At 45.4% G+C, this 23,247-nt stretch overlaps 1 pseudogene; it reads left to right on the forward strand.

Annotated features, from left to right (window-relative positions):
• LOC124672646 overlaps nt 1–22,090 on the forward strand; it is a 32,650-nt pseudogene extending 10,560 nt beyond the window's left edge.
• Nucleotides 22,091–23,247: the final 1,157 nt, after the last annotated feature.

Consider the following 23,247-nt stretch of genomic DNA (forward strand, 5'->3'; position numbering starts at 1 on the left):
AGTTAAATAACTCAACATGATTAATGGATGTTCTAGGACATTTAAAAGAAATATACACATGCTACATATAGTCTCATCATTGATAGCTTATTGTTGCATGAGTTCACTACATCGAGCATTGTACTAGTTAAGTGGAAATCATTTGATAGGAGAGGATTGCCGATGATCAAACAACTAGAGCCCATTTATACTCGGAAAGTTAAATCTTCAACCAAATACCTTCCCAGATGCTGCAATAATCACATGGATATATGTGAACACATAAAAATTTATCTCCTCAAGAGCGAGCATGAACAGTCGGGTCATGCCAGATCCGGCAGTCATGGCTCCCTATTATCTAGGACCAACTCCACTCCTACCCTGCAAAGTCAAAACTGAAGGGCGTAAGCAACAAAATAAGAAAAATCTTTCAGAACATGAAAGTCGTGAACGTTAATTGCATCATATAGTGACAGAGAAGAACATATAAATACTAAGTAGTTGTCAAAACTTGGGAGATTTCATATGTGCTAACACATTTATAAAAAATACTACCCTTTTGGTCATTGCATAATCAGAGTTTTTAAACCACTAAGGCAGCATGCATGGATACCGGCAAGTGAAAGTGGAGGCACACATATATCCCGGGAACATACCGAGACCTAATTGCAACACTAAACTAAACACCGAACCGAAAGAACCTGGACTGAACCAAATTAGACCAAAACCGAAAATTGCATTACCCGTTTCAGTCATCAATTTTATAAAATTAAATCTTGTGTAACCGAACAGACCAAACAATCTGAAAAATTATAAAAGTGGGCCAAGTCGATGAACATAGTCCACAGTAGAAAAAAAAGTCCCTCAAGTCTCCCAATCTCACGCATGATGCAACCATCTCCAATCTTCCAGTCCCTCATCTCCTAGCCAGCTGCATGCCTGACATCGTGCGCCACCAAGCCACCCCCTCCAACAACCAACGGCAGCAGATCCCTTCTCTCCATTGCTCCTCAGTTGCCATAGCCACCATATAGTCCCTCTTTAACTCTTCCTCGCTGGGCCTCTCTAATCCTAACCACCCCTATGTAGTGGGCCGCCGGCCAGCTCTCCTCCCCAGTGAGTGGCGGCAGCGTTCTCCCCGTCTTCTTTTGCCCCATCCCTGCCTTTATTCGATGCTCTACGGTCATCGATCTCTGATGCTGACCTGGGTACTCCACTAGATGGGAGCCTGCTTCTGAAATTTGATAAGTTTCTCCTTTTTATTTGCTATGTGATGAACATCCAACATTTGTGGTTTGTGATTCTGTATTTTATTGTTACGATTCAAGAAATGCTATGATAAATGTAGAATAAAAAATGCATTGGTTTCTGTTATTGCAGATCGATTCCTTCGGTCTTAACCGAAAACTAGAACGATTGTTTGGGGACCACAACTCTCGGTTAGTGATTTGGTTAGAACTCGGACGAACAATAAGCAAATTTGCATTCAGTTCCATCGTTTCAAATGCACCACCGAAAAAAAGCCCAACTTTTTCAGGGAAATCACGTGCAAGATAAAATATGGTTTGCAATGGTCAGGATGCTTACATCAAAGGTACCACCGCCCTCTTGTCCAAACCCCAGGCAATAGCAGCAACAGTTGGCTCATTGATGATCCTAGAAACATTCATGTCAGCAATCACACCAGCATCCTTGGCCGCCTGCCTCTCGGCACCATTACCTGAAAGTCATAACACACAAGGTACAAAATTATGTTAGGGGGAAAATTAAGTTTAACTGGATAGTATGCTGAACAGAGTGAGCACACTTCATATGAGTGATATGAAGAAGATTTTGAAGGACAACTATGAAACTGCAAATAAGTAACTCGACGAAGTAATAACCAAGTTGGAGGAGCAAATGGATTCCGACAAGTATGAATTTTTTTTGCACATGTCAAAATTTTCGAGAAAAAATTACAGTTTCTGAGCTAAAATACATGGAGGTATATTGCTATTTATATCCTCGAAATGGCAGGCACCTATGTGGAATTACTATATCACATTTTTGTAGCTATCGGTGTAGAATAAAAATGGATGAACCAAATTCTCCTTTGCGGAATAAATATTATTAAGTAGCTAGCAGAAACAAGAAATACATGTACATATCATTTGTGTATGTGCATCATTACAACTGCATAGACACAAACGAAACCAAGTGAATTGAAAATACTAGCCACACATCTTCGATATTGGAACAAATAGAGAACATTTCAATAGAATTGCAAAATAACAACACAAACATGGACCGATGGTGTCACAAATCGACATGTCAAAAACAATAAACAAGGCAAAAACATGTCCTATACCATAGATCGGGAGCAGCAAACTTTTGGCTACAAAAATAGTAGGCTTGGAGATGCTATTTCCAATTCTGACATTGCAGGAGTTTAAGCGATCACATAAGGAGAGTTCCTTGGCTACATGACATTATGGCCAAACGACACATATTTGAGCATGGATAAGCAACAAAACATGAAAAGGGCTTCAGAACATTAAAGTCATGAATGTAGCTTGCATCATATAGTGACATAGAAGAATAGATAAATACTAAGCTATCCAAACTTGGGAGGTTTCATAATGCTAACACATTTATAAATAATACTACCCCTTTGGTCAATAAATATTCAGAGTTTTGAAACCACAAAGGCATCATGCATGGATACCAGCCAAGTGCAAGTGGAGGCACACATATATCCCGGGAAGATACTTAAAGATAATTTCAACATGAATACACTAAAACTAAACCTAAAATAGTATCTTATTAGAGGCACATTGTGTTGAATAAAAAAAGGGCATAAAGCTTCAAATTAGTTGCAACAAAGTGCAACCAGCCACAAGATAGCAAATGCAAAAACCATCTTGAATAAGACCTAAATATCTAAATCAAGCCACATTTAATTCAATTCTTGTTTAAGGTTGACATTGATTAAGTCAACCTAAACTTCTTGATGATCTATCCTCGCTGAGAAATATACAAAATGTAGCTTAAGTCCATGTTGACCAAAATGTAGATATAGGCTACATATTCAGTTCCGGTAATTTTTATCAAGTGCAAGAATCAACCATGAACCAACTAACAAAAACATCATAGCAATTATCTCAGGCATATTGGAAAAATACGCATCAATCAGATGAACAATAAGAAAATCTTCATCCATGGTTTCAAGCCCACTATAGAACAAGTACATAAAAAGGACCGCCTTTTTTAGGGAAAGTGCAAGACAAATATTTTTGTCAATGGTCAGGCTGCTTACATAAAAGATATCACTATCCAGGTACAAAAAAAGGATGTTCTTCTCACTTGCCTTCTTGTCCAAATTACAGACAATAGCAGCATCAGTTGGCTCTTTGATAATCGTAGCAACATTTAGGCCAGCAATCACACCAGGCATCCGTGGTCGCCTGCCTCTCGGCACCATTACCTGAAATTACCTAAAAGTCGCAACACGGAAGATATGAAATTAGGTTATGGTCAAAATTAAGTTTAACTGGATATCATGTTGAACACAGCAGGCACATAGCATACACCAAGTGATTCATATGAGTGATGTGAAGAATATTTTATATGACAACTATGAAACTGCAAAGAAGGAACTTGACAAAGCAATAGCTAAGTTGGAGGAGAAAATGAATTCATATAAGTCTATTTTTTTGCGTATTTCAAAATTTTCGAGAAAATATTACAGTTTCTGAGCTAAAATACATGGAGGAGGTATCTTGTTATTTATATACTCGAAATGGCAGGCACCTATGTGGAATCACTACATCACAATTTTCTAGCTATCATAAAGAAAAAAATATGGATCAACAAAACTCTCCACTCCAGAATAAATGTTGTTAAGTAGTTAGTAGAAACAGGACATACATTTACATATCATATTGTCTCTGCATCATTGCAACTGCGAGACACAAACGAAACCAAGTGAATTGAAAAGACTAACCACATGTCTTGCATATTGGGACAGATAGAAAACATGTCAATAGGATTGCAAAACAATAACACAAAACATGGCCTCATGGAGTCACAAATCAGCATGTCAAAAACAATAAACAAGGCAAAAAAAGTCCTATATCATGCATATCAGGAGCTACAAAATTTTGGCTACAAAAATATTAGACTTGGAGATGCTAATTCCAACTCTGACATTGCAGGAGTTTAAGAGATCACATAAAGGAGCTCCTTGGCTAACCTAGCAACATAACCAAATTATTTCTAGTGGCACACTACAACTAAATTTAATGGTTGTTGTCATGGCCTCTTAATTTAGCAAAAAAAAACAGCATAGTTTTGACCAATAGCCACCTAATTTACTGCATATCACACATCCCTAGTATATATATTCAACCATATAAATTCAATAAGTTAACAGAATAGGGAAAGAAGTAGGAGGCCACCTACATGGAGACAGTTGCAGCGAGGTGAACTCATCACCATCGCACGTCTGCTAGCGTAGACGCTAAGCGGAAAGTAGTCACAAACCAGTCAAATGTACTAACTTATACTCTAAGAAATCAAATTTTGGTGAGACGTCGCAAAGTTATTTATCTCTTCCCTTGAATGAAACACAAAGAGAAGAATCCCTCCCTTGTCCCTAAAAGAAAACGCACAAAATAAATCCCAAGAACAATATTGTCCAAAAGCGACACGAGCAGACAATTATGACTGGAAAATTGTGAACACGCTCCATGAAGCAAAGCACTACAAACATAGAAGAGAAAGAACATAAAATAGAGGGAGAGAAAGGGAAAATAAATACTCCTTCCGTCCATAAAAGGATGTCAGAGATTTTTCTAAAATCGGATGTATCTAGACACTATTTATCTTTACACTAAATAATGTCTAGATACATCTAAATTTAGACAAACTTGTGACATTATTTTATGGACAGAGGTGGTACTAATAAAACATAATATTCCGTCATCCAACTAACTGCCTAGTAACGATTCAGTTCCTCACTTCCCTACATACGCATCTTATATATCAAAACCCTATAATGAAAGGGTGCTTACGCATCTTTCTAGCTCCATGATATCCCTGCAGATTTGTGGCCTAGTACAAGTAATCATCAAGCCATACAAAGCATGAGGAGTGAATCCTATCCCTAGAACACCATGGGTCTGAGGACATAGCTCAGAGCAGAGCACAAGAGTTTGAGCTCACCTGAGATGGATTTGTAGCAAATGCCGATCTCAGTGCATCGAAAGGCGGTGTTCCCACCAGCAAGCAAGACCACTGAAGCTCAACAACAGCGCTGACCAGTAGAGGGTTCTAGGTGCACATCCAAGGACAGGGAAGCTGTGCCGGCAGAAGCAGCTCCAGGTGGACGCCATTATGCAGCAACAGAAGCATCTCGGAGGCGATATGGACAGATCCGACATGGCCTTCCTCTAAATTCTCCACTGGACATCCGGATCGCACCACAGCAAAATAGAATAGAAAAATTAAATAAGACCCGTCTCATTCGACTTACACAAATCCAGAAACTCCGCTGAACATACAGGCTAAGAGACAACACCACAATTTATGATTGAGTGGATCGGATTGTTCAATCTTACACATGCATGATTTTTTATCTAACGCCTACACGTTCAATTAATTAACATGAAAAACGAGACAATCTTTAGAAGAAAAAAGTGTAGGAGGAGAAGAGATGGCTCACCGGGAGTAGCAGGTTGGGGAGGTTGGAGGCAACAGCTTCCGCTGACAGAGCCTGGCAGCAACACCTTGCCAAGATGACCAACAGTGCGTCCACCTTGCCTCCCTGCTGCCATGCCTGCATTTCCCGATGGAGGCCGGCCGCTGACATCGCCGAACGCGGCCTAGGTCTTGGCCGCCCAGACAGGAAAACAGAGCTCCTCTGCTCTTGGCTCGCTCATCGTGGCTCTGCCGGCCACAGGGAAGAGCGCCGGCATGGCCGCCTGCTGGCGTGGATGCTCCCGTATGTCCCTCCTCGGTTGGTGTTGCGCGATCGCCGGGAGGAGGGGAGGAACCGGGGTATCGTCCCTTCCGGCGGCAAGCTGGTCCGACGGCACTGGATGGATCGACATGGATCACGGGAGGGGAACAGAACCGGGCGTCTCTACAACAACGCTGACCAGTAGAGGGTTCTAGGTGCACATCCAAGGCCATGGAAGCAACAACAGCGCATGTCGGAGGCGCTATGGACAGATCCGACATGGCCTTCCTCTAAATTCTCCATTGGACATCCAGATGGCACCGTAGCAAAATAGAATAGAAAAATTAAATAAGACCATATCATTCGACTTACACAAATCCAACTTACACAAATCCAGAAATTCCGCTGAACATACAGGCTAACAGACAACACCACAATGTATGATTGAGTGGATCGGATTTTTTGAACTTGCACATGCATGATTTTTTCTCTAACGCCCCTACACGTTCAATTAACATGAAAACGAGACAATGTTTAGAAGAAAAAGTACTCCTACATGTAGGAGGAGCTCACCCGGAGCAGCAGGTTGGGGAGGTTGGAGGCAATAGCTTCCGCTGACAGAGCCTGACAGCAACACCCGATGGAGGCCGGCCGCTGACATCGCTGAACGCGATGCCTAGGTCTTGGCCGCCCGGCACAGGAAAACAGAGCTCCTCTGCTCTTGGCTCGCTCGCCGTGGCTCTACCGGCCACAGGGAAGAGCGCCGGCATGGCGGCCTGCTGGCGCGGATGCTCCCGTACGTCCCTCGTCGGTTGGTGTTGCGCGGTCGCCAGGAGGAGCGGGCGAGGAGGTGAGGAACCGGCCGGGGTATTGTGCCTTCCGTCGGCAAGCTGGTCCGATGGCACTGGATGGATCGACGAGAATCACGGGAGGGGAACAGCACCGGGCGGCGGCGGCGGCGTTAGGCTGGCCATAGTGGGTAGTATCATATCATGTATATGATACTTTTGTATGATATACTAGATCCATAATGCATGGTATCATGGACTAGTATCATAGTTTTACTATATTAATTGATTTGTAGAATCCCAATATAAATTTGTGTACAAGATTTATTTGATACTAATTTTTCTCGTGATGTGCGCTATGATACAGTATCTACCTATGATACTCTAATCTCCTCTCTCATCCATAATTATCTGCCACATCAGTATTTTTGGTGGGGCTAGATGCATAATACTAGCTATGATACTAGCACTATGGCTAGCCTTATGGCAAGACAGAGGATGAAGGGGGGATATGCGTGAGTTGGGGTCTTGGGGAATTATCGTGTTTTTGCTCAGAATTCAATTCTGGCCTCCCGCGTGTTTCCAAGGTGCGTCGGGAAATCAAGACGTGCATCCTTGTGGTTTCATTGGCTCTAACCCCTCGTTTCTTAGGCCTAATAAATTTCTTTGTCTGCCCATTAGGTAGCATTCCTTTGTATGCACGCATTCGAGTAACAAATTCATTGTGTAAAGGTCTAGAGTATTGGAGTAGTAGTATGTACGTGGTACAAATGTGCATGCTTATAATTAATTTCATTGTTTAAATTTTATGCAGCTACTACCATGCCATGGTGCTGATGACATGTTGGTGCTTCGGTTTTCTGATTAATCAAACCGTCGGACCAAAATGTTGAGCTTTTTTTTGTCTATATTAATTTTTCGTGGTGATTTCGTCACCATTTTAGAGAAACCGAAATTCTATAAACCCCCAAATAAACCCCGATCCAACCGTACAAACCGTGCCTCTCCTTGCCTCGGGCATCCTCTAGGGCCGGCTCCTATTTTCTTACTAAGTACTTTGCCGCCGAATAGGACTAAGATGACGAAGGAGTTGCCAGAGACCTCCAAAACATAACACTCTCACCTTCTGATAGAGAGGACATCGAGACCTGGCAAGAATCTTCTCCCAGTAGAAAGAGGTTGGCGTTGAGAATTCGATATCTTCACATAACCCTTTGAGGTTCCCGTCATGGTATTTCTTCTTCTACCCCATGATCGGCGACTATCGCCGTCGTCATCATCCCGACTCTAACCATCGCCCGCCACATGCATTGTTGGGAAGGAATATTTATTAGTTATTTTACATATGGAATGCAAGATTAAATCAAGTTATGATGCATGCAAACATTAAATCATAACCCCAAAATGACAAGGAGGTAGGGGTGGCCTGACAGGGGCTAGGAGAGGACTATTCGCGAATAAAGTCTACTCGAGTTAGGCGGGGGGGGGGGGGTTCATTTTTTTCATCTCCTCTATCGGATGCGGTGTGGGGAGGCATTGTCACGAGTATGGTGAATATATAGGAGAGGACGAAGAGGCATCCATACAAACCGACCTAGGGAGACAAGGAAGGGCGATAGATGGGTCTGAGAGTGTGATAGAATATGAGTGGATGGGACGGTGGGAGTGCTCGGCGAGAAGGAGGCAACGACACATGGTGAGAGGGTGAGTAATAAAGTAACACACATGGAGTATCTACTACTTTCTTAGCATGCATGAAATATGAAATTTACATAAATACCAATGAATACAACCCACACGAAATCATGGGCATTAACCATGGTATACCACACATTTATCGGTGCGAGAATAAAGATTAACAAAGGAACATAACATGAAATAACCGAGGTGGCGATGCAGAAAGGCATTGTCATTAGCATGAAGATGTTTGAATAGACCAAGGTTGGAAGGCCATGGCGGCGGTTCTAATACCTCTAGGGAAGACGGGCATTGTTCGTGTGAGGAAAGTTGCGGGGTCACCAGTGTTTTCTCCATGGCATGTTGCTTTGCATAGTAATTATCAAAATTGGACGATGGGGGACTTCCTCCTAGATGGACCAACACTTAGCTACTTGCATTTGTGGCGCCAAGGGTATGAAGATGTATGATAACCGAGATTTGAACCCAAAAAATCAGTTTATACATGTATTAGTTGGCCCATACAGAATACAACATAGTTGTTGCTATTTTGTCTTATTAATTATTCTACATATAATCATTGTTATATATTTCAAATTTATATACAGAAAAATATATTCAAATGATTTAATATATGTCCCCAACTTGCTTTTACATCCATGAACATGGACATGCTCTAACAACTAAGTACATATTTAATGTATTTATTATCCGAATAGCTAGTACTACGAGTTTAGGGTTTAGGAAACATATGTGGATGGATGTCCTCACGTGTGATATACATGTGCCATCGGACCTAGGATTTCCACTGTCTACAGATATAGTCAATAATTAGTCAAATAATGCATGCTTCTTTTTTTAATAATGTCAACACAATATCTATGAAATGGTGATTGATGCATGCCCTCCATGCACGTGAAATAGAGATTGTCATTGGTGGCTTCTTGATTAAGGTTGATCTGGAAAAACATTATTGCATGTGCCTTTTTCTATCTAAAAAACAACCCACCCGGAAAATCTAGCTTTGCTTCATATCATTAGCCATCTCGCCGGAAAATCCTTACCATGTATTTAGCAATTAGCTCCCTCCCAATTCTACTTTCCATGTTCACGTGAAAACCAATCAGAAGATGGCTACTCGGTCGGGGGACGGGGTTGTTGCCTATCCACCCGAGTTCGCATGCATATAGTTAGTTGATCGACCTAATCAAACCAAAGAAGTAATATTGAATGCAATGTCGCACTAGCATCGAGCCAAGTAATTGACGACATTTTATTTAATAATAATAAAAAACATGACAAAATGCATACCGAACACAGACTCAACTAGCTAGCCTAGCTATCAAAGATCAACTTGATGCATGCATGTTATTGACTTAACTATCTCTGCCTTGCATCTATGCTCTCTCGCTTAAGATGTCGCCTGAATCTTCCGCTCCTAGCTCAAAAAAGAAATGTGGTGGGTCCCCTCGTCATCCTCTATGTATGTGCGCGCCTCTCCATCGGCCGGAGGGGACGGAGACCATGTTTCTACTCTGCGAACTTTGCAGTCAGATCTCTTAGGCCTACGTTTCGGTTAACCGGAAGCGACGCAAGAGGTCACACTACTGCGGGGCAACCCTTTCTATGAACGAAGTGCCACATCATTGTAGCCATAATGTCCACCTTAAAAATCCAATATTATCATGTACATATATTAGGACCACATGCGATGACCGTGAACAAATTAGAGGTTTGGCTCCTCAAGGCGCATATCAAGTAAGAACCGTAGTTTTATTAGCGTCGGACAGTATGACCGCGGGTGCACGACCATGACGCCACTCGTCTCGTGGCATGGATCGTACTAGTTAGGTTGTTTGTTGTCGTTGTTATGTAGTTATTTGACGATCTCACCGTCAAATCAATCCCCGGGATTCTATCATTGTCATGTGCTCATATTCCTACGATATGTGTGTGTGACATGAGCGAGAGTTCATCCATGCATGCACTACAATTATATGACGTGTTTGTCAAAACACGCCGGGAGCTGACCGGTGATCATGTGCATCTCAACAAACCGGTACATCTATACACACTTACAATACACATATATATGTGCCTACATGTCTGGTGGATTTATTTAGCATTTTATTTTCGAGATAGGATCCCTTTATTTAGTCCTAAAGTTCGGAGCATGCAAGGTTCGTTTTTGGTAGCCGGAACTTAGAGTAGGCGCCAAAGTTTTCGAATTCGGATAGAGCTGGATTTTCAGCCCAAAACACGCGAGACTAAAATGATGGCCCAGAGGCCTTTAGGTGGTATTGATCCTGGATTGAACACAAGTACAAGCAGAACTCTTGCCGCATTTCCCCTCCTTCCCCGTTCTGCACCTACCGGCGAGACAGACGACGGCACCCGGACCGAACCAATTAGGCGGCGCGGCTGGCTTTGCTCGCCGGCACCGGCGTGCGTCTGTAGCTCGTTGCGCGCGGCTCCGTCGAGCTCGCCCGACCGCGTCGCGAGCGTGGCCGAGGTTGTTGGGTGCGTCGCTCAACGACGGTGACGGTTTGCCGGCCACCACTACGCGCCGGTAGTGGAGGGCCGTCGTCGGCCACGCGCAGCTCCTCGCCACCCATCTTCCTCGTTCACAAGCCGAAGCATGGACAGCTGACCAGCAGAGGAGATGGCGGCCGGCGCAGCGCGTGTGCTCCGTCCTGGGCGTCTCCTCCGACGTGCTCGCCACGGCGATCCCGACGCAGGTACTTCCCCACTTCTCCTCGTCCTCCTGTTGTACGTTTCCCGTTGAAAACCCCCAACTTTGACTTCGTTTTCCGGTGCACAGGGTCTCGGATCTCGGTGAGGACGAGGCCTGTGTTCGTGGGGAACCGCCACGGCTGTCAGATTATGCTCTCAGAGCCGCTACCTTCCTTGGCTCTTGTAGGCAGTCAAACTAAGTAAAGAGATGGATTCATTGAGTTAAGTAATTTAGCCAGCCAGCCAGCCCGAAATTGAACAATTCTTGGTACTGAACTGAATCAAATAAATCTGCGGGATGGCAGCATAACCAACTCAATTGTGCAACTCTATTTTTATACCTGCTTAGTGTTATATCGTTCTGTCCTGAATAATCGACTCCATTTTCTTCTTCTTTTGCATAGCTTTGCAATGTATTTTAGTTTAGACACTCCAAGAAGACGTAATTACTTTAGTTATCTCAAATGCTCTTCGCTGTGCTGAAGCTACTGTTGTTGATATATCAGCAGATATAGAAAAGCAATTTAAAACCTCAAAATTGATCATACTACCATGTATAATTAATTATTCATAACTTGATGGAAGCCAGCTGTGCATTTTCTTTTTCCTATGTGGGTTCAGCTCCTCCTTGTCAATATTTGGTGTATGCTCTTGAAAACAAGATAATAAAGCGATGCATTGGTCATTTTGTTTCGGCTTTGATATGTGTCTACTGTCTTGCCTGTAGTTAACTGAAACATAATCTGCTCATGTTGATTTATTTTGCATGGTTTGAGTTTACCGACGTCAAGAACTAATTCTGTATTTATCTTATCACGGGTTCACCCCTTACATAAGGCATATACTTTCCTTTTGAAGGTTGTTTCCTTTATTAATTATGCTTCCTTTTTTCCCCAGTTTGGTTCTGTTGGTGCATATGCTCATTACACATCATTTCTCCTCCAAGTTGCATGGTCATGTTGCTGGTAGAGTTGGGAGGTATATAGCATTTTGATCTCAAATCTTTCTGTCCATGTACTTGTTTTGACAAGCCAGCACGTGAGTTTGTAACTTCTTTCTCTTCTCTCTTGAACTGCTTGTTTGCAGCATGGCCATTGATTTTGAAATTGGAGACGGGACGGCAGATATCAGAGTTCAGTACAGTAAGGATGCTGAAGCTCTTCGTTGTGCTCTGAAGATACCTATTGCTGGCATAGCAGCAGGTATAGAAAAGCAATTAAAAACCTCAAAATTGATCACATTACCATGTACTACCTCTGTTCCAAGATAAGTGTCTTAACTTTGTCTAAATGTGGATGTATCTAGATGCATTTTATAATATATAGATACATCCATATCGAGAGAAGATGCGACACTTATTTTTTAACCGGAAGTACTTATGGAAGTAACCAGCAGACGCATAGGCTGAGTCGTACACGAATCGTGCATAACTTTTGTAACAGAGTGAGTAATTACTTATTCAGAAAGTTGCAGCAAGCCTATGCGTTTTGTTTGTACGTGGGTTCACTCCTTATTCAGAAACTTGTCAATAATCGGTGTAGGGCCTTGAAAACAAGATAATACAGCGTTGCACTGGTCTTTTTTTTGGTTCGGCTTTGATTTGTCTTGCTTGTAGTTAAACCGAAACATAATCTGCTCCTGTTGATTTAATTTGAATGGTTTGAGTTTACCGGAGTCAAGAACTAATTGTGTATTTAACTTTTCACTTGTTCACCCCTTACATTAATTAGGCATGTACTTCACTTTTGAATGTTGTTTTCTTTATTAACTATACTACTACTTGCTTTTCTCCCTAGTTAATTTGGTACTAAATGCGTTGGTGCGTCCATGGTTCCTAGGCGACGCTTAGGCCTCGAGGCGCCCGCCCTCTGTCTTGGAAAATCGACTGCTTTAGGCGGCTAGGAATCGCTTAGGTGTCATCTAGGATGCCTTAACGCCTTTAAAACCATCTGCTGCTTACTCCCATACCTCCAAGTCAGATTGTCATGTTGCTGGTAGAGTTGGAAGATACATATCATTTTGATCTCAATTATTTCTTTCTTGCATGTACTTGTTTTGATGCCCCAGTATGTGAGTTTGTAATTGGAGGCAGAAGGTGATATCAGAGTTGAGTACAAGTAAGGATGTTGTATAATTGGACATGCCACGTAGATGCTGTTTTTCCTTACTCCTAGTTGATTCCAGCGGATTCAACTCATGTAGTACTAACATTCCAACCTCTGAAAAACATTCTAAAGGGTTGGGATACATGTTGCCAATGATATACATAAATGGTTTGATTGCTACATGAGTAATTGTACATGCAGGTTATCATCCAATTTGACGGCAAGGCGTCAAGCGGTCGATGTTAGCCGCGTCCCCAAAGAGATTTGGGGCGCGCCGGACAAAAAATCATTCCCAGCCGCATGCCCCAAATGCCCTTTTCGTCCGGCGCGGTCCAATACGGTGTCTGGCGCCACGAGCCCGTCCCCGCTACACGGGGATGCTCGGGCACGCCAGACACAACGAAATGCGAGGCATGGAGTGGCGGGACAGACGCATCAGAGATTCACGAACGAAGCATCGCAGCTTTGCCTTAATAGCGATGGAGGGGCAGACGAGACGTCTCGTCGGTGCTGCGTAGCCTCCACGCGTCGTCGGCGTACGCACGACACCGTGCGTTCCCATCGCTTCTAGCCTCTTCCCGCGCTATCTTCCCGCCTCTTCTGGCGACGCCGACGTCTATAAAAAGTCTCCCCCCCCACTCAATGGTAGCCACCACAGCCGCCGGCACCCTTTCTCCGTCGCAAGCACAACTCTCATCGCATAAACACCACCGGCGCTGACTAGTTCCCTCCACTGCCGTCTCCACCACCACCTCCAGCACCGCAGTTCGACATCGACCCGGAAGCTGCGGAGAACGAGGCGTGGGAGGAGGCGGCACTGGCGGACACCATAGCGGCGTTCGACGAGGCAAGAGATTAGCAACGAGCGCAGGACGAGTCTTTCGAGTCGGAGAAGAAGCTCCAGGACGACGTCCGTGCCCGCGAAGACGCGCAGATTCGTCGCGCCGTCAAGCTCTCCCTCCAGGCGGCGCAGCAGGGGAGGGCAGGCACGACGTGCTGCTGGAGCAGCGGCGTCTGGCCTCTACCCTACGCAGGGAGAGGCGCCGCGCGGAGCAGGAACTGCGGCGGAGGGGAGGCGACGACGGGGTGGGGCCGTCTAACGCAGCGTTGGGCGGTCAGTAGGCTAGGGTTAGATAAAATCTAGCCGTTTTCATTCAAACTTGTAATCTCTATCTCTACTACTTAAAAAGACTCAATTGGTTCCTTATTCCGCCAATACGTTTGGTCGTTTTGTCGTCGTTGTCCTGTTCCGCGCCCGGCTTCGTCGCACCTCCCGAACAAATCCTCGGGCCGACAAGTAGGTCCGTTATCGAAGGAGGAGAACCCTCCCGCAATCGACGCTCCGCTCGCCTCCCCACCCCACCCCGCTCCCCCCCGCGCCGCCGATGCCGCCCTCCAACCGCCCCTCGCCGCACGCCGTGACGGAGGACGACGGCGCCGACAGCCCGGCGGCCTCCGGCCTGCGCGCCACCCCGCCTCGCCCCAACAATCGCTCCTCCCGCGCCAAGTCCAGCAGCCGCCGCCGCCGCCGCTCGCCCAACCCTAACCCTAGGCCGCGCCCGGACTACTACGGCACGGAGCCGTCCCGCAAGAGCGAGCGCAAGCGCAAGCCGCGCTCCTTCCCGGACGCCGCCCTGCTCTCGCGCGCCCTCCTCCCGCGCGCCTCCCCGTCCCGCGCCGCCGGCGCCGGCGGGGCGGCAACGTCCAGCTCTGGACCGACGCCGACGAGCTCGCGCTGCTCTCTGGCGCGGTCGCCTTCCGGGCGGGCAGCGGCCGGGCGCCGCGCCTCCCGGACACTCCCCACGGGCGACCTGGGTGCCACTGTGCCAGCCCTAGCCGTTGGGAGCAGCTCCACCTCCACCCTCCTCCCTCGCCGCCGCCGCCGGGCAAAGCCCGCGCCGTGGGCGGCGGCGGGATCTCCTTCCCCGCTCGTGAGGCGGGCTGCGCTAGGCACTTCATCGAACGGAGGCGGGGGCCGGCGCTCGACTTTGGCGCAGGACGGCGCTGCTTTGGCGAGGAGGTGCAGGGCGTGGCTGAGGCGCGGGGATCGCTGCGGTGGGGCCTGATCCGGGCTTCGGCGGGTCTGCGTCCCGGGCGACGTCGTCGCGGCCTGGGCTCCAGCCGGAGTGGCGGTTGGCGGCCGGATTTGCTGCCTCCTGCAGCCGGTCTGGCCGGGACGAGCAACTCCGGCGAGTGGTGGGCGTTTGGTGGTCGGCAAGGAGGTCCCCTGCTCGGCTGGTCGCGCCTTCTGCTGCGAGAAGGTAAGCATGATCTATACATGGATGCGGTGTAGGTTTCCTTCATGCTCTTGGTGTCTCGTCTTCATCGTCGTTGCTGATGCTTGTATCAAGTGAGCACAATAACCCTCGACTTGTCAGGAAACAGATGGTAGATTAGATCGATTTCAGAAAACTTGTACACTAGGTACTGCTGCACTGGTTCTGGACAATTTAAAACGGACTTAGACGTAAAACTGGCTCTAAACTGAGCATAATTCTAAGGTGGCACGAAAGGAAAAACTGCAGAGGTTTTCTATTGCTTTCTAACAACATCGAGTTTGCTCAAAATCATAGTTATATCCAATGCTTTGCTACTGCTATACTTCAACAAAAGAGATCTGTAGAGTATCATATGCTTAATTCGGATATATATTTGAAGATGCATAAATAACAGTGAAACACCAGGAAAGAGAGAAATTAAATTTGTCCGAGAAGCTCTGCTTGTTGGTTTTACTTATGGTTTAATTTTCTGTGCCAACCGTGGCCTCGAATTTGCATTGGATTGTTGAAGCCAGAGGAAAACACCTATGCTGCCTGCCCTGCATCCAGACACAGATCACAACTTTGCAACCTCCCGTGTTTGTAGAGTTCCTATGCATTTGAGGACAGAACAAGTCATACACTCTGGATGCAAGGGTTGCACCGGTGGTACTAATGATAATATTTGTACCCAGTGACTTGACGGTTGATAAGTATAAAGAGCTGCGATTAATTACTGATACTGCTAATGTAGTTTGGGTGAAATGCGTAGCAGATTTTGTGTCCTTTTGGTTTGATAAACTGTATGCTCCTGGAAGATGCTGCATTTGATAACAACAAAGAACTTATGCTGCATTTGATAACAACGAAGAACTTGAGTTTGGTAACCTATGGGTACCTCAAAAGATCAGTTGCAATAAACAAATTGCACTATTATTATTTCAAACACCGCCAATTTTAGGCTATGTATGCAATTGAAGAGCCTTTTGATAAGCATCTTTCTACTATATTGTTGGGTACCAGTCAACTTGCAGAGGTGGAGGAGCTAAGAAAAGTTTTAATTGGACAATGACTCCAAGCCGTCTATTGTTCTGGCTTTGATTCAATTGAGTAATTTGTCAAGCGGAAGAGAGAAGTTCTTTGTTTTGACAATAACTTTCTAATTTTTTTTTGTTTAACATGATATTTTTTCTTACAAAAATACAATTTTCATGTTGTTTCTATTATATGCAGGTGGTGTATCAAGTTATAAAAGTCAGGTTCCCCTGGTTAGGTATATATTGTTCATGCTATTAATTTTTCTTTAAAGGATTAGAAGATTTCTCTTGATTATGATTTTTTTCTCTAAGCTTAACTGGTTTCACAAGAGCATACAAAGAGGGACTAATAAAGTACATATGATCAGAATCGCGGATATGATATAATGGAAACTTGCTCTCCTGTTTATTCTACAGCTATGTTTGTTGTGACTTAACATCTGTGAAATACGCGCATCTAATTTACTTGCAATATCACAGTTTTTGCGGGGACTGCTCTTCTTTCTGCAACCGGTAATACACGATTAGTAGAGATAATTTACAAGGTATGCAAATATAGGTGGATTTCCTAGACTGATTTTTTTTGCTATTGCCTAATTGAGTTATGATCTCTAATTATTAGATTTTTGTTTCAGCTAGGGCTTATGGATCAACAATGTAGCTACATGAATAAACAATCCCGGATTACTCTTTTAGAAAATTTCAGAATCTAATTGTGCCTGTATTCTAAGAGGCATACTAAAGTGTTACCAAAAACTAGCAAGGTGCATTCTCTATTCCGTTTTTTATTCACAGCTTGATGTCTGATATGATATCCAACAACTTTACGTTCATGCTCTCTGAATTCTTGATCTGTTTAAGCAAAAGGTACATTGGAATTATATTGGGAAATCTGAAAATCGTTCATCTATCTATTTTTCATTGCGATAATAGCACTCATGATTTCTCCATTAGGTTGGTAGTTTTAGATATGTTGTACAATGTTAAGGACCATCAGCTAATATTTTATCATACTCTCCTGTGAATGGGATTACTGGACCCTGTTTCGAATTGCAACAAATTTACCATTTCATCACTTCATGTCTCTGTTTTCAGAATAGGTAAGATCATACTATCATGTATCCACCTAAATAAAATAGGTTCTCTATATAGTTGCACGTTTTGCTGGTAGGACAAAAGATCATCCGATTCCGCTTATAGTAAAGACTGATCCATAGCCATACAATTTTTAAAATTCTCATTTTTCTACACTACTTAAAAAGGAGGAACATGTTCCCTATTTTGCCACTATAACCCTTTCGTCGTCGTCGTCCTGCACGGGCCTGCCTGGGCCGCGTCGCCTCTTCACGCCTCCAAATGGGCCAACCCAAATTCGTGCTTCTTCGCTGCTCCTTCCACGGCCCCTCGGCTCCTAAGCGCGAAGATCCGCCGCCAACCCGTCCGCTGCGCCGCCGTCAGGCGAGCTCGCGGTTTGACCCACGCACGCAGCGCACAGGAGCGGGATTTCAGCACGGCTGCAGCACCTCATCTGCCGAGGGATGCTCCCACCGAGATCGCCAGCGCCTCCATGGATCTCTGCGGCGCCACAGCCCTTCCGCGTTTCAGGCCCCGATCTGACGAGCCGCCGGCATCCTGCCCAACCGTGAGCTCCGCCGTCCGCGACCGAGCTTCTCTGTCGTTCCAGTGCCGGCCTCCTACCTGGATACAACCCTCTCGACTCGAGCACTTATGCCGCCCTGCCTGTCCGGTCCGAGTTGAGTCCCGGCGCTGCGCTGCTTCCTTCCCAAAGATGCGACCGTTGCACGATGCAGCAAGATGCTCCTCCACACCCCTCTCTCGCTTTCCCAAAGGTAATTGGTCGTTCTTTTATGCAATAGATCAGCTCTTGTACATGCATCTGCTGAACAACCGTAACTATGTGGACATCGCTGTCTCATGTACTAATGAAAATACTCACAGCAAACTAAATTGAAGGATGATACTTTTGGTAGTGGCATGTGAATCAACGTCTGTACAGCTGACATGGAAATAATGCTAGCTTTAATTCTAAGCATTCAGCGCTTATATTTTCGAATTGGAAGAAATTATCCAGGAGAAGATGTAATTTGTTGTGTCATTTTCTTGTCGGATTTTGCAAGGACTCGGCAAGTTGTCGTATTTGGAAGAATTTAAGCTCATGTTCAGTGAATCGGAGACCATATTGATACTTGTTTATTCCCACAATTATTTTTTCTAAAGACCATCCCTGCAGCCATGGTGTAATGGAACATCTGGTTCGCAGTTTCTCTCACCCTATGGAAAATTCCAGGATGGCGGCAAGGATTTTAACACCATGCTATTGTTTCCTGTTATTCATGTAAATTGATTGATTGGAAAAGTATCTTAATGCCATGCAGGATTTTTTATTCGTTTGGATAAGGATATTGAAATTTTTGTGAGTATGGTGGAAGTTTGCCTACCTTAAAACTTACCTCATTTTTCAGTTCTACTTTCCTACCTAAGGGATTTTATAATTAGAGATGTATTGGAATCATGTGATGGAAAAGGTCACTAGACTTAGAATAAAGGGTAGTAGATTGGCAGATTATAATTAAGCTCGGTGTTCGTTAAACAAAAACTTGTTTGGAAATTCTGATATGCCTTTGGTCCGTAAAGTAGATGTTTTGTCTAGGCTTCCTTACATGTTCAATATGAGGAGACAAAAGACTATGAACACAATATCGGTGTCAAGTAAAAACGTTTTGCCCAATTTCAATCTTTTGGCTCATTGTTTTGAGTTTTTATATCTATTATTAAATATAGGCCTGGATAGATTTTATTTTTCTTACAACAAAGAGCACATTATGGGTATCCAACTTTTTTATTTCTTAGTAGATATAAAATCTCATGCATGATATATATGCAGCAAATGCTTATTTTGTACTTAGTTGAGAAGCAACGCGTGGCAGCGATCTCCTACAGCGGCATGATGCGTGGCCGCGGGGAGATGGGGAGGGAGGGGATGGCACGGCCGGCCGGAGATGGGGGGAGGGGATTGTACAGCCAATGGGAGATGGGGAGGGAGGGCATGGCTTCCGGCTTCGGCTCGCTGGTGGTCCATGGAAGAGTGGCAGTTCGCTGCCACGCGCGACGAAGCAGAGGGAGGCGACCTTCCCACGGTCCTGGACAAGTTTGGCGTCCTCCTGGCGCTTATGGATGAGTGTGGAGGCCTACCCGTCCTCCCTGACATGGATATCTTGGAGATACGAGGCAACACCGTGGGGAGCGATCCCTGCATCATTTTCATGGAGGTCGTGCAACGAGCTGGCGTGGATGATTGAGGACACGCCTGACCTCCTCGTTCATGGAGGTGGACGGCTCGGCTCACCATAATAGAGAGGACATGGATGAGCATAAGAGGCCTCCGTGGCATGGTGGTTCTGGATGAACGTGCCGCGTACGTGACAAAGAGAGCACGATGGGGAACGAGAAATTTTCTCACATGTTGTATAACATCTTCTTGGAAAATGCACAACTACTACAGTGATTCCGATGCAATGGTAACAAAATTTAGTTCCTGGTTCTGTTGTTCGAGTATCACTATCTGTTGTAAGTTTTAAATAGCCGGCAAGCTAGACCACCAAGGAACTGCCAGCGGTGGCAAGGTCATATTCTTCCTGGGATGTCACAGACTGGTATCATTTTAACTCATGTTGCCCTCTTCTGTATGAAGTATAAACACTTACAAGATGTCTGACAAAATGCCTCTACATGTTGTAGTTAAGAGTAGATATAGGAACATGCTGTTGGAATAGGTAAGAGAAAGGTCATGTTTGAATTATTTCAATGGACTTAAGAAACTGGTTGCACATATTTGCCCCATTTTCTTGCTTGGTGGCATTAATTTTCTCTAAACTATGATATAATGGGGTTTCCTATTGAATCTGATGCCGTATGGGACAACACAGTTATAGAAGCCGCTGGTATTAGATGGACACCGCAATGTTATTTCGAAAAAACATTATTCATATTTGTGTACCCTACCTAAGAATACATATCTAGAAAACTATAGGCTTTGACAATTGAAGTGGTATAATGTTTATCATGATGGCAGGGAAAATTAGGCGGTGGTGGAGGCCGTTAGGTGTCGCTGGCGGTAGGAGAAGATGATTTGGAGGCGCTCCATCAGCGTGAGGATTGAGCGTTGAGGCAAAGAGAGCCAGTGAATCTTGTCGACCCTTTCTTTATCTCTCTACAGTACAAGATTTTTCTACATCTGCCAGCGCTGAGGCAAAGATTTTGTAAGGCCATCACATCGCTTGCACGGGGTGAGGCTTTATTATCTATATCTTTTTTTAAATCTAATACATGTTTATTGATTTACTTCTACAAATTGTAGTGAAAAGTGTATAACTCTTTGCCTATTAAATGGAGACTCTAATATATATTGATTTAACTACTAACAGATTAAATATGCACCATGCCAACATATGTATTATTAAAGTTTTGGCATGATTTACTAAAATATAGTTCTGCGGTAAAATCTGTATCAATATGGGCTTTGTTGGGCCATCAAATTATTTCTTGCCAAGAAGTGTTATCGGCGCCCTCACATTAAAAAGTGAGGCGATGGACTAATCAATGCCTGGCACCGGTGAATGAGCTGGCAATCTCTGCTGAGGGCCCGAGAGATTCGGTTGCTATTCTGGGCGGCGGCGCGTGCACGGAACACGACCGAACGAGTGGACGCGGAATGCTAATCGAGGCGCGGCGGAGTCGAAAGGACCATTCCATCAGCTACCAATCGCCCCCGCGTGGAATGGTCAACGGATTTTCTTCGCGCGGCGGTGGATTTCCTTTCCTGAAAGAGGCGTGCACGGAACGAAGCAGGCTCGTGGACGCGGAATACTCGAGGCGCGCGGGCGGAACCCAAACCATCCGCACACAAGGAGCTGCTCAACGCCTACCCCCACTTTCACTTCCTCCATCGCGGACAGCCGTCCTGGACGACCGGCTGTAGATTGCAGCCGCCGCTGCTCCAGAAATTGCCTACCCGCACACCCTTGTCGGCCAGGCGTCGTTCGGCGACGGCGCAGGCGTGGTCATCGTCGGCGCTGACGCCGTGGAACCCGTCGAACGCCCGCTCTTCGAGATGGTATCCGCTTCGCAGACCGTGGTTCCAGGCACCGACCATGTCCTCACCATGCGGCTCACGGAAGGCGGCCTCGACGGGCACCTCCTCACCATAGCGGCTGAAAACATCGAGCTGTGTCTATCGGGCGCGTTCGGGCAGCTTGGGGTTGGCGTTGAATGGAACGACCTCTTCTGGGCGGTTCACCCCGGCATGCGTGCAATCCTGGACCACATCGATAGTGCTCTGGCGTTGGAACCAGGGAAGTTGGCAGCGAGCAGGACAGTGCTAAGAGAATACGGCAACATGCTTGGCGCCACGGTGATCTTCGTGCTCGATGAGCAACGGCGCCGAATGGAGGAGGACGGAGAAGGGGGCGAGTGGGGTGTCATGATGGGATTTGGACTGGGGTTCACTATTGAGACCATGGTGCTGCATGCTACTAGCAACCTCAAGAAAAATTAACGCTTGTTTCAGATATACAAAGCTACTCCTTTCAAACTTCATTTGAAAAATATGTAATAAGGTACAGTTAATCCCGTGTTCATCGTAGGTCTCTTCAGTCCATTTGCAGTGGTGCTTTAGAACAACTGAGATCCCAAACTCGGATACGAATACTTTGTTCCATTGAAGATTTTACGTTGTCATCCAAAGTTCTCTTCTTTTTAGATAAGAGGTCATGCGCTCGATGTTAAATTAATAATGTATGCAACGGCGAAGAAGATACAAGGAGCTAAACCTAGCTTACAAAATAGAACTACACCGAACAGATATAACGTATATATATAGAGTTACAATAGAAAGTGCGGAGCCGATAAAAACTACTCCGAAAAAAGAGCAAACGCTCCCGAGAGCACAGGAGAACCGATGAACACTGCTTGCAAATCGAGACGACTCCACCGGCGCAGACAACGCCGCCACCAGAGGCCGACCACAACAAAGAACCGATCACCGGCCACCATCCACTTCTTCGCAGTCATATGCTCATGGGCTATGTGATGGCTCCATCATCTATCCTAATCCCCACATCGTCGTCATCCCTGCTGGCAGGATGCAACATCAGCCAAATCCGACGCATCAGCACTGGACACAACAGGACCAGGCCATCCTATCGGGCTTCGTTTCCACGATGACTGAAAGTGTCCTTGGCATGAACATGTTTGTCGGTACTTCACGCGAAGCTTGGGAGACGCTGAATGGAGATTTTGCCTCCACATCTATTGCTTGGTCCTCGTCTAGTTGAAGCAAATGGCAGAGCTAAAAAAGGAGACCAATACTATTAACGTCTACTTCCATTTTATGAAGGCGCTCTCCGACTCGTTGACTAGCATCGGGATGCCTCTCCGTGACGAGGACTTTATTTTGTACATCGTGGCCAGTCTTGAAGACGACTATCATTCTCTCTTTGAGGTGATCACTTCTCACACCACCCCCATGCTGATATGCGACCTCTTCTCGTAACTCAGCACAAGCCCTCTCAGCGTCGCATAAGTGGCATCCATAACTACGCTGTAGCGCATGGCGCTTCTCACACCAGCCCGCCTATCGCGGACTTTGGCGCTACACGAGGAGGACCGCGACCAGCGTCATCCTACACCGCACCCAAGACGATCCCTCCTTCG

The sequence above is a fragment of the Lolium rigidum genome, chromosome 7 (assembly GCF_022539505.1).
Source record: "Lolium rigidum isolate FL_2022 chromosome 7, APGP_CSIRO_Lrig_0.1, whole genome shotgun sequence".
NCBI lineage: Eukaryota > Viridiplantae > Streptophyta > Magnoliopsida > Poales > Poaceae > Lolium > Lolium rigidum.